Below are 14,057 nucleotides of genomic sequence, written 5' to 3' on the forward strand. Positions count from 1 at the left end.
TACAACCAGACGGTCAACAACAGGCTATTGTATCTTTGTGGGAGGGAATCTGGTATCTTGGAAAAGCAAGAAGCAGAATGTTGTATCAAGATCAAGTGCTGAATCTGAATACCGTGCAATGGCTCAAACTACTTGTGAGTTGATATGGCTGCGTAATCTATTGGGAGAGATTGGATTTAATCAATCTAAACTGATGAATTTATGGTGTGACAATGAGGCAGCTATCCATATTGCAAGCAATCCTGTATTTCACGAGAGAACTAAGCATATTGAAATAGATTGTCATTTCACTCGGGAAAAGCTTGAAGATGGATCTATTTCAACCTCTCATGTCAGAACTAGCAATCAATTAGCCGACGTCTTCACCAAAGCATTACCAGGGAACCGAATCACATCTTTTTCTAACAAGCAGGGCATGATCAATATATATGCTCCAGCTTGAGGGGGAGTGTTAATTAAGTAACCTAGTTATGGTAATGTGTCCAAGCCCGATGGGCTTTAGGGTTAGGGTTTCCCGTGTAATTATGTCTATATATAGTGTCTCTCCTCTTGTAAATTTGAATTTATCTGATTAATCATATAATAGAGAATTCTCTCTAATATCTCGGTCCTAGTTCTCTCTGATTACATCTATCATATTGCCAAGGTCTTCCAAGCAACATATGACATGCACCCATAGGTATAACATCGCAAAGAACCTGATCTTGACAAGACTTACCAATAGAAAATGAGAGTAGGGCCTGTTTGGTCTCTTTCATGTCGGATCCCTAATTTAGCCATTGAAGCTTGTATGGATTTGGGTGAGATGAGGTCAGAATGCTAACTTTATTGATAAGGTTTGTGGATGCAACATTCATACAGCTACCACTATCAATAAAAGGCTACATACCTTAACTTTGATCGTGCACCTTGAGTGGAATATCTRCTCCCTTTGCTCGTCATTAGGATCCACCTCTTTTGCATGGAGCACTCTTCATATCACCAAAAGCTCTCCTTCATCTCTTTCATCAGGTTTAACCCTTTCTTCAGAGTAACATTCCTCATCATAGATTGGCATCTCGTCTTCTCCTTCTTCTACAACGTGAACCTCTTCAACCTCTTTCAAAGTCGTGACTCTCCGATTAGGACATTCAGCTTGAAAGTGTCCTAACCCTGACATTTCAAGCACTTCTTCTTTGGTACATCAGTAGGACCTTTACCCTTGTCTTGCTTTGAGTTTTCACCTTTTGGTGGGATTTCTTTATAGAAAGGATTCTGGAATGAACTGCTATACTTTGAAAATGGCTTAAGAGTTGCCTTTTTGGCCTTCTTATTCTTAGCATGCTTCTCAATCTTAGAAGCTACCTTGCAAACCTCCTCAARGGACCAGTAAGGTTGCAATTCAAGTTTCTCAGCAATATCATGGTTCAATCCGCCAACATAACGAGCCATAGTTTGTTCCGGTCTCCCCTGAATTCCACTACATAACACAAGTTACTCAAATTCACGAGTGTATTCATCAATAATACTAAGATTACCTTGTTTGAAGTTGGTTATCTTGATGCAGAGATCTTGCTTGTAAGAATCTGGAAGGAATCTCTCCTTGAGTAGTTTCTTGAGTTTTCTCCAAGACCGGATCTTAGACTTGCCACTTCGTTCTCGCTTGGCTTTCATGTTCTCCCACCATAACAAAGCATATTTCTTAAGTTTCAAAACAACAACTTTGTAACATTTCTCATCGGAATACCCCTTGACATCGAAAAGGTTCTCAATATCATTCAGCTACTCAATAAAATCATCCAAGTTTGATCCTCCATGGAATTTTGGAGCATCTCTAAGATCATCTTTAACTCTTCTTTTGTGAACAAAAGACTGATCAGATTCATCTGAACTATAATGGCTAGGGTCAGTTGAATCACTTCGTGGTTTGTCATCCAGYAGTCTTGCAAGCTGTTGAGTTATGAGTTAAGTAGTTCTTTGAAGTTCTTCAATCTGTCTATCACGCCTGAATTCTGAGCTTCTTATGCGTTCATACCATGAGGAATTGCCATGATTTTTTTTATGGAAGAAAGAAACTAGTAAGATGACAAGAAGTAAGAACACAACCCGAGGACAACCTGGGTTTGCTCTGATACCAGTTGATATGTAGGTGGATGGGTAAAAAGAGGAATAAGTCTAGGGTGAGATTAACAATCATATTAGATCAAGGATAAAGTACTTAAACACCACCAAAATTAACCAAATTGGCAAAGATTGATGTTACTATGATAAAGCAACAGCACCACACTAGCAACAATCAAGAATCGACTCCTTTTGTGTATGAACACTCAAAACAGCTTCACAAGCTAGTGTCAACCCATTACTCAAAATAAAGATGTGTTCCTGCTACAACTTGGAGCCCCATAAATAGGGACGGAAGATTAAAATAAACATAACTCTTGAAAAATGAGAAGACTAAAGAAAGACCAAAAGTTGGAAAGCAATTAAAGGACTATTAATGAGAAAGAATCTTAATCTCYTTTGGGCTACTAGAAAATTATACTCCTCCCTTTAATTGTTTCGAACCCAAAATAAAAGTCTAAATCAAACCCAAGGTGAGTTGGAGACATAAAATGGGTTGGTCTTGTACCGGCTGAAAATAACATCGATGCCTCTACATCAATAGTACCTTGTGTACTTGTTATGATTGCTCTTAGTGTACTTTTGTCCTTTTTGTTCACCTTTTAGGAACCTTATCTTCTCAATGCATTTTGTCTTTTCCTTCTCTATCGTAGTATAAATAGAGGCTTTTGGAACTTATTTTAATCATCCCCAATCACATCACATCTGACTTTGTACATCAATTCAAGTTAATTAAAGTACATCTTTTATATTCTTCACTTTACGTTCCATTATTGTAGCATTGCATCTTGTATTTACTTTATTTAGTTCCCTTGCAAATTACTTTCCACTCTTTACATTATGTCATTTACTTTTATGTCTTTACTTTTTGTCATTTACTTTCCGTAATGGGTAGCTAATTCATTCAAGTTTTATAAATCGAAGAAAAGTGGACGTTGTTTCGCAATAACAATGTTCCACTATTTCATTCAAGTTTTATAAATCCAAAAATACTTCTTGACGAGTTGATCACTTTGAAAGTGTTAAAAGTGTCGTGGACTCGGGGATGAGCCACTGAATGCACGTCAATTCAAAAATGATACGGAAAGTAGACTTGGAAGAGTTACTGATAAAGGAATTTGTCATCTATACTTCTCAAATTGATTGTTCTAGACAGGTTGGTCACTTATCAAAGTGTTAAAGTTGTGGTAGACTTAGGAATGAGCTACTAAGAACACACCAACTTGAATGATATGAGAATCTACTCGGAAGAGTGATTTTTAGACAAAGGAATTTGCTAATCCATATATTTTGAGGACACCATTTGACACTATCACTTACAGACTGAACTTACCTATAGGAGGAGGTTTGATTCCATTGCCATTTACTGTTCCATGCGATCGTGGTCCTGATACCACATAGGAATATGGGTTTGAAAGCTATAATATCAGTGCAATGGTGGAATAAGTCATTGTTGACCGCATGCTGTAGCATTGCTACAACACTGTCTGCTGGAATTTGCGTTCAAATCTCACTACAAGTCTTACACCCATGCTACCTTTATATATTTGTTATTTAAGCTGTTAATTCAAACCAATCAAAGTCTTCAAAATCATCATCTGAAATCATTTCTTTCATTAGACTTTTATTAGGCTTTTACAACAATCTCCGTGGACGATAACCGGTATTTTACCGCTTTATTACTTGGAAAGACGATATTGGACCATATTGTATACTTGCTTTGTGGTTCCTTTCATATGTCTAAGAGTGTGTAAAAACCTCCTATCACTTGTCATGTGAAAGGATGCACCCGAGTCTACAATCCTAGGGGAGGAGGAGGATTTTGTTGTATGTACTGCAGCGTTGTTGGAGCCTTAAGCAAGGTTGTTTGCCTTTGTATGAGTTGTTGAAGAAGTTCCAACTGCTCTTTGTTGAATGGGGTGAAGTTACATGGTTAAGATGCCTCGGAAATGACGGTATTACCTCTTGCTTCACGATCCCTATTTGGCTTCCGATCAGTAGGCTTTTTATGCAACTTCCACATGTGTGTTGTTCTTTGACAATGATCACACCAATGGCTTCTTAGAGATAGTTGAGCCAATACAAGATGTTTAAGGATTCTTGGGACCGGAAGGGGAGGAATCCTTGGATAACAGATAYGATTCCCCCATGAAGAGAGGTTTTGAGAGATAGGGAAAAGGWGATTAAAAGAAGACAATAAGTAGGATTTCTTACCTATAGCTCTAATACCATGGAGCTGTTTGAAATGTGTGAAAAAGCTTCTAAATGTACAAATTTATACACASGTAGCCTTAAACGGTTCCTATAAATCAGTCTATAAGATATAAATGGTTCTAACAAATCAGCCCCWAAGAGATAATACAAGTTCTATCTAATAAATAGAGAATCAACATAATATGTATCCGATCCCTAAGAATCAGCTAACAAAATATCGATATCCCTAGCTTTATTTCCTACAGTTTGCACAACATAAAAGTCTCTACACTGTACTAGAGTAGTAATTGGTGAATGTTTCCTTCACAAACCTCTATATTTGTACCTAAAATCAACATTGCATCAATGTGGCATATTCGGACTCGAAGAACTCGGGCCATGACATTCTCCCTTACCCCCAATGACATTCTCCCTTACCCCCAATTCACGACACCTTGTTCTGATGTCTTTTTTTTTAGATTTTCCATGCTTTCTCCCATCCATTGGACATGGTGCTTTGTTACCTTCCGGCTTTAGTCTCTCATAATGCACTGTCATTGTCCCCAACAAYTGCCTTGTACATGGAAATGCTCCTCCATCACACGGAAGCTATGTTTCTTCAAGCAGTCCTTGAACCAATGCAACTCATTGCATTACATAGGTATCCTCTTGGTAGACTACTGCTTTCACATTTCGTAATCTCGAGTATTGCAATTGAAGGCATTCTTCTTTGGACATTCTCTTGCCTAGTTTGGTCCTTTGCAAAGGACACTTTATTTGATTATCCCCACCGCTTGTATGACTAGCCTTAGGGGTTGTGCCTCKTATTCATAGGATTATGAAGACCCTAGCTAGACTCCTAAACCACAAAACCATAGGATGCTCCATTTAAACTTCGTCCTCAAGAGTTACATGAAGTGGTTGAGAAGTGGAAAACAAAGTAATCACAATGTCTACACCAAGTTATCTTGTTCACAAAAATAGAGATCTCCCAYAATCCGCAATGTGATTCTAAATAGTACCCCTCCGCAACCAACCTTGCCTTCAAGTGAGACAAAGAATCATCAGAGTTTTGCTTTAGCGTGTACCTCAAATTACATTAAATAATCTCTTTCCAATAAGAAAGATCAACACCGAGTCTCATATACATTTAGCAAAACAAACTACCCATAACATCGAGGCATGATGATTAGCTCGTGTGTGAAGCAAGTAGGTATAAGATACATGGCATGAACAAGATAACCTTAACAGTTAACAAAGACAAATCACCAAATTGCTTTCTTCAAAAATACCAAAGTAACAACTATTGCCCCATCAACTTGACTAGGATGGAAGGTTACCCAAGGATCACAAACAAGAAGATGGAGATGTATCCGTTTAGACATGAGGAGAAAAAGAGTCAGATAAACTAACATCTTCATGATCAAACTACCACAACGAACTAGTAGGGWAACAACAAGATCTTATTTGTGCCAAGAAGAACCCACAAAGACATCAAAAAAACTCTAGRATCAATCTTAGTGAATGGAAAGCGAATTATTACATAATGCTTCCATCCTATAATCTTAGAAATTTTCAGCATGCAACTAAAGTAAATACACCGACGTTACCTAAAAAAATCATACACAAAATTAAACGATACCCAAAATCACAAGCATACTAATAGGGGTTCGATACCATGCATTAGAATAAACTAAACAAAAAATGGTACTAGATCTGAACTTGTTTTAAGGAAGAAAAGACACATTTATGCTTAGTGAATCGACAATACTTGGAGAATAAAGTAGACAAAAATAATTCAAGCCTAAGTTGCAGTTTCTTCAAGTGATCAAAAGCTTGACCCAATTGACTGTATATTCTGTATATTGTTCACATTGGTGAAGAAATAGACCGATATGGTCAACACGGACCATAAAACTCATGGCATATCTCGGTAAACTGTAAATCCAGAGCCGGTATAATGACTAGCAAAGTAACCAAGAAATAAGGGTCTCAAGCGATTTTGTCGATAACTAGATAACATTGGAATATATAAGACAATCAATAGAGAGGGTSAAGTTAGGCTTCACTTTTCGAAGTTAATGTGCACAAATAACATGAATGGCTAAGTCATTAATTATCTTCAAAGGGAATAAGCTGAAAAACTAGYAAGGGGATTACCTAAGCATGGTAAAGTTGCAAACCGAATAGCTCCCTAATAGACTTTCCTAGAGCCTATTRGAGTCATGTTATCTTCTACATGCATTACTTCTCCCTTCGATCCATTCATTCCCGACTTTTCCCTACTACTACAAGGTTTGGTAAAGATGACGTGCTAAAAGAGGGCTACTCCCAAGAATAACAGGAAGCATGAACCAAGTTGTACAACCAAAAAGCTAAACATCAAGCTGATCAAAACAACAATACAAGCAATTAATTACTGCAAAGTGTGGGACAATAAATCAATCCACCACTGCGCGACTACAGTCACACCTTACCTACGATAAAATCAACACCAGTAAATAGATGACAGAAACTAAAAAAGCAGCACATTCAACATAGTATCCATACAAGAGCATCGTTAAGCAGCAAGGTTTCTTAAAGCAACGGTTTTCCAACAAGATTTCCAACATTGGCAGACGCTTGGATGTAAAACTTTTGATAGCAACAGAGGCACGAGATAGAACCTCGATCACCTGGCTGTTGTCGATGCATGAGCAGGACCTCCATAAACTCCCAGCCATGTTACTAAATCAAATGGGAATTGATTTGACTAAGCAAGATGGAAGTTGTGGTGGTAGTGATGCACCACCGCAGGTGCATGTCTTTGCACTGGCGCAGGGCTGATCTGGAGGACTTCAGCACATTAGGGTTTTTGTATTTAGGATTAAGGTTCTAATACCATGCATAAGAAAGGGACCAAAAGAAGACTTCTGTTACTGAGAGAAATAAACAACAAACATACTACAAATTGGGGTAACAGAAATTTATTCTCACAATTAATAATCGATATTTCTTGATTACCCAAACTCTACAAACACAATTAGACGATGGCCCCTTCCTTCTCTCATTAAAATGTATCAGTAGCACCCCTTTTTGACATATATTTCTTAGTGTAAAGGATTGCTGATCAACCTATTCATCAATATCTTAAATTCTCAATAAAAGATATGTAAATGCACAAAGGAGCATCGTAACGTCTCTTGAAGGTCTAACATCTGCCAAAAAGAAGGGCCATCTTTCCTTTCTCCATCTCCACTTAAGAAATATTGTTCTAGTTTATGCTAGAAAATTTGACATTATTCTGATGACTCAGCGGTGACTATAAAGTATAGACTATGAATTGCAGGTACATGTGATGGAATTTCATCAATAATATGAAAATTAAGAACAAATATTTGATATTTACTCTGATTACTCAGTGGCGACTGMAAAGTACACACTAYGAATTGTAGTTATGCTATGATGGACTTTTAGCAATTATATGGAAATTAAGAATAAAAAATTCARTATTTATTCTGATTACTCAGTGGTGACTATAAAGWATAGACTAYGAATTGTTGTTACACATAATGAAATCTTARCAATAATATGGAAAMTAAGAATGCTTTTTTTGTAGGGATGAAAARAATGTTGCAAATTCCAATCCTTTTTCAACATACCTCCATTTCAACCATGTGTCCAATCATTGTCTGTGAAGGTTCAAGACCTTCAAGCAAAAAGTTCCCGACAATTTCATTAATGCGCRTTTTAAGAAGAGGAAACCGCTGCAGCTYATGCACTAGACAACTGTGGCTCATCTGAAATATATCTCAAAACTTAATGCCCTCAAAAAGTGATGGTTCATCTGAAATATGTCTCAAAATGTGAATAAAAGAGAAACCAACCTTTTACTATTTCATTGTATACCAATCTAGCACACTGAAGACTAGGATCCAACAAACGAGCTATCTGCCTTCGGATCAGAACTTGAAATGGAACCTATATATTTCAGTTGAACTTGTCACTAGCTAWAGGCATGATGTTGMATACTAATATACTATACTGAAAAGACARCTATAATATCTTTGCTAGTTCGCAATAAAGTATCAACTTATTATTWTATTAATATGAAAAAACAAAGAAAAAACTGAACCTCTGGCACAAAYAAAGCAGATCTAGGACCAGTTGCGTTKTGGAWTGCAGTACGRATGTCTTCATCAGATAATCGCTCAAATGCATCCACCTCCTGCGACATAGCATATATTGTGATCATCAAGAGACATTAACGTTTTATGTTATTGATCATAATMTCAAAAAAASCACCAATGCATATGAATGGTTAAATTTATGTGGCATATAAGTAATGTAGTTAACAAGTTTGCAGAGGGAAAATCTAGATTTGGAAAACAAGAATAGAAACATCCATTAAAAATGGACTAACCTACACCTTCATATGGCACTCAAGTTAAGCATACCTCCAAACGGCTGACAAATATTGACTGGAAGATACAGTGAATGCGTGCTCCACCATACACCTCAGATGTCAACTTTTCTTCATTTCTTCCATCCACCAGGGACACAAAAGCTGTAATGAAGGTTTTCTAATAAGTTATTTTTGAAAAGATACGTAGATACATACATAAATACACTACCAGCATATACAGACATACACATATACTCCCTTTGTCYCAAAATACATGTCCACATTTCTATTTTAGTTTGTCCCATAATAAATGTCCACTTTCAAAAGTATATTTCTACTTTCCCATTCTACCCTCAGTTGTGAGATGGAAAAAGAACTCTCTCTATTATTAAKGGTAAAGTGTCATTTACTTGAGTAAAAAGTGTAATATTAAGCATTCCTACAACTGTTTGTCATTTTCATCGTGGACATCTATTTTGGGATGGTATTTACACATACATACATATATATCATACACATATATACATATATATAGACGAAGGATCGTGTGAGAAAAGGAGTTAAGGTGAGAAGCATAAGAAGGGATCTGGACCCTTGATCACTTTTAATCTCACCCCCACCCCATAAATTGCGTTTGTCACGAGAATTGATCCAGTGCATCCTCACGAGAATTGATCCGGTGCATTCTAGGTGCACCACATTACTGTTGATATTCAATTAGAATTGATCCAAGGGTGGTGATCCCTTCTTACCCTTCTCACCCTTCTCACCATAACTTCCACTCTCACCGGAACCTAACCCTATAWATARCATACATGTGTATACATATATAACATACATGTACACGTATATATGCATATATATTGTGACTTTCWGGATCCTTGTTCCATCCTTAAATATAGAATTTACCCTTAACTATATATAGTCTAATAATGGGTGATGCAAACGTATACTGCTAACATATGACAAATGATTCTTCTTACCTTTGGAGTACTTCAGAAGAATGTTCAGAACCAACGATCCATGATCAAGCTGGAAAGCATGTAAATTCAGTATGTACACACTATTGCAATAATAAATGGCAAATATAGTTACATAAAGCCAAATGTAACACATTCATATATGTGTGGTACAATGGAAGTAGACAGAGACATAGTTGTACTCGTACGTATATGAAAGAAGTCAATACCTAGAAATGACCATTACCTTAGTACAATTAAAAACTTCCATGGTAAGTGATTATGTGGTAAATTATTATAATTCAAGTCTACAAGTTATTTATTGGGGTTGTATAATAGACATCTAAGTAATGAATTTGAATTGTGAAGTGCTACTCAAATTACGTTTTTCCTTCTTGTTTMCAGTTTTTTTCTAGTCACCAAAATGGTATGAGTGAATCTTTTGAAACATTAATATCCTTAATATGATTCTGTAGGGTTAAGAGGCGGTGTACCAACGTTGGGTCCTGAATGTTGAACCGTGAAGAATATTTGATAAGTTTAACTAAATAGAACATCTTAATGTGCTTTACCTATATTAAGATACAAATGGGAATTTCCGAATTTCAGAACTCTAACAACTAGGACAAAGAGTTCAATTCTATTGTGCATATGTAAACATATATCTATATGAATAGGCATATGCATATGTATACATATTTATGTGTGTAGGGCGCACCTAGAAATACCTTGTTTGCTGCACAAATTGTCGACAGGTTAATGTGTTATATGGTTATGATTTTAAGTTGTGGACCGGTTAATATGCATGACCATGGGCAATTACAGTTTTGAAATTAAGTTTYTCTAGATAAGATGAAATTACTGGTAACAAGCCCACATGGCGTAAAATGATTGAATAATATATACATTAACCCATATCAAAAAAGAAAAAAAGGAGTTTTTGCTGAATATAGAGTTAAGGTAAGAAATTCACTTTAGTCATCATAGCATATTCATGAAAAAGTTCAGAATTACCTCTTCTTTTACACTTACCATAATAACATATAGTCAGCATTCAGCCTAGGATAAACATTATGTCTACCTAGTGAAGTTTTCTTTCACTTTTTCATTCACACTAACTTGAGTTTTACTTATTGTAGAAATATCAAAAAATGTAAATATACAGTTCATTTTCAGCATGGAGCTTTWACAATGCTGTGATGGGTTTGTCTCTCAGAGATTTTCCATTTGGATAACAAGAAGATATGAACTCCCAACCTTAGTAGCATGCACAATATAGGCCCAAAAAAATGAGAACACGATAWYAATGGGTAGAGGCTACATACTTTTCGTGGCATGTGCCCATAGCCGGAATGCTCCTTCGCAGCAACAACTAATTTAGACCGGATGCTAGACTTCAAATCMRGAAGCATTTTGAAGATATGTTTTACAAAAATCTGAAAACAAGAACCATTAAACTTAAACAACATGACAATTTGTGCACATAGTGAAGTCAGTAAAGATTTATACTTGATTCAGCTTCTTGGCCAGTTGAGGGATGCCACTGCGATCTGCAACACCATTATATACCTGTGTATCACCATAAAAGGGTGTGTTACTAGTATGGTAGCAACCTATAGATATAAATGTATATGTATGGATCTATAGTTTGAGGTGGGAGATGAGAAACACCGATGCCATACTGGATGACTGTGAAAGAAAGCCTCCTCTGATGCAAGTGCATCCTGTATTCCGCGATTGAGCTCAATATCCTGTGAAAGTAGCAATGATGTTACAACATCGATATTTTTGCAGAATATTTTCATTCAAAATAAAAGAAAAGCAGATCGATATACGTATTTGTCCGACCAAAGAGCTTACATTGGCATTTTTTTCATTAAAGAATCATTAGCAATCATCTGCACCGTTCCGCAGATTAGCACCATAGCATGCATATACYATTCCCCCTCCTTTTTCAAATTAATTTCAATTAGGTTTTTGAGAATTAATTTAKATCATTTTCTTATGGCACGAAATTTACTACTTAAAGTCAAAGCACACAAGATATATTTCCGTATTTAGAAAGGGAGTTTGCTATACAAACTAAATAGATTAAAAACGAGTTACCTCTTGACAGCGATTGACAACACCAACATAACCAAGGTGAAGAGGAATGATTTTGCCAAGCAAAAGATTGCAGGCATCAGTATCTATCCATGATATCCAACTGCAATTACAGATAAAAACGCAATGCTCATATGCCTTATAAGCAAACAATGAAAATTCCAAAAAGAAGTACAGAACATGAAGATTCATCAAACCTTCGTAATTAMGCCGATTGTACGATTACCTGAAAGAAGGGGAATATAAGCGCTGTACAATCAAAAAAGGACATATGTAGTATCACCATATCATATTTGACTCACCATCAGGATCAGCAATTCCTGCTATGTGAAGCGCATCTGAATTTGCCAAATCTGAATTTGCAGGTGTAATAGCTAAAATTATACAAYGTGGCTGCCTGATGTAAGACAGTATYATTTTACGGATTTGTATCTCGATATCCAATGGCTGGTCACCTACCGGAACCTTWGTCATTCCAGGCAGATCAACCAACGTCATGTCCAGAACTCTGTGTGAAAAGATTTTGAGGTAAATCTGTTTGTTTGATATTCTCTTAGTCCCTCCTGCTTCCCTCTCAGTTTCAGCCTTTGAAACACAAAATTGATGTCAATCGTTGTGTAATGACTGCAGTTTACAACTAGGAACTAACACAAGAACTTTGGAAATCTTGGCAAAGACTATAATAAATATCATCGAATGGAAATAGAAGCAAGAGAAACAAAAAACACGAAAACTCTATAAATCTATTCCTCTTGCTTTAAATTTCTCTCTATTTTCCATGTTACAWCCTACAAACTTTCACAATGTTTGATTTCCTGATGTATCACCCATTAAGTTTGAATAAAGGGCGTCAACTCTCGGAAATGCCTGTTTGTCTCAGCTGTTGGATTACATGGGTGGGTTGCAAGGTCAACTTCAACTAAAAGTTTGTTTGCTGACAAAGGCTAGCTCGAAAATCAACTGAAGTGTTTYCACTATCTTACCGTAGACTATAAAGTTTCTTCCAACAAACTATACTGTTGTATTACTACCTATCCTTGGTAACTTTKAATGGAATACATTTTTAGCCTCTCCAACAACAAAAACTACCTACCTAAGTGGTGGTGCCCTTGTAACAACCATTAGCACCGACTAATAATAATCATAAGCATTAACTTTCATCAACYAACTCCAACAACGAACATCCGATCAATATTACAACTTAACCTCTGAACTTTCAATGTACAAGAAGCGCCTTTGACCATGATACTTTATCGKCTCAAATGGGAGCACCTAGCTATTTTCTTTTATTGGTAGGTAGTTCTGTTTTTCTTTGTATCTGGCGCTGCTTGAAGACATAATGCAWGCATAAAAAAGAATTCAGATCTTGTCATCAAAAAATTTGGAAAGARTTATCTAAGAAAAAAGTATGGACCCCTTGCCTCGCTGCCTTAACTTTTCTTTAGCTAAAGCCCTTGAGCCTGAACGAATAACTTAAGCCACTTCCATCAAGGCTTAAATTGGAGTTTTTCTGTGAGAAAAAGAAGCAAKCCCTATCCAATCCCTCTAAATAAGTACGTCWAGAAAACAAAACTGKATGGATTTCAGTGCAATTTGAATGCAGTGTTACATTGTTGATGATTCTTGCAAGTTTATTGGGGTTTCGAAAAGTTTGTGATCCTTGAAAAATGATTTTTAATAGATAAATTCTTTATTGTGTAGCGCAACAATACTACTGCCCAAATAAAAAATCTGAAAAAATTAGTTGTAACTAAAACGCCATAATTTAAACGCAAATACCTGAATTTCTGCACGAATTTGAGAGAAATCAAAGAAGTTCCTCCCAGGCAAGTGGCCAAACTCACCGTATTTAATGGCTTCTTCATCAGTCCGTACTAACTGTAAAAAGCAGGGGACGGCGAGTGCATATATCGGAACCCCTGGGCAAGAAGTCACGGCCGACAAGGGCTTCTAAAACACTCGACTTCCCGCTGCTTTGGCTGCCAATGACAGCCACCAGCGGCAACTCCAATTCCGAATCGGCTCCATCGACCTTTGTCAGTACTTCACGAAGCTTGTTCACTACTGGAATCACGGTGGAACCGAGTGGTGGTTGTATTRATTTTTCGACRTTGTCTGGCATGATAGACTTATACGGGAAAAAATCGGTGAGAGTGTGGTGAAACTACAAGAAGAAATCGCAAATCTRTTGTCTGATCAAGAAATATCCAACCATGGACACCGTTGCTTGTTGTGAGATAGCCGTTTCTGTTCGCCGGACGGGGACCGGGAAACTAACGGTAATGAAACCACCGATTGAAAGAGGGTTTCGCTTTGGA

At 36.8% G+C, this 14,057-nt stretch overlaps 1 pseudogene; it reads right to left on the minus strand.

The window, feature by feature from the left end:
• LOC112510782 overlaps window positions 1–14,057 on the minus strand; it is an 87,752-nt pseudogene extending 73,695 nt beyond the window's left edge.

This window comes from Cynara cardunculus, assembly GCF_001531365.2.
Source record: "Cynara cardunculus var. scolymus isolate 2C chromosome LG 1, CcrdV1, whole genome shotgun sequence".
NCBI classification, from domain to species: Eukaryota; Viridiplantae; Streptophyta; class Magnoliopsida; order Asterales; family Asteraceae; genus Cynara; species Cynara cardunculus.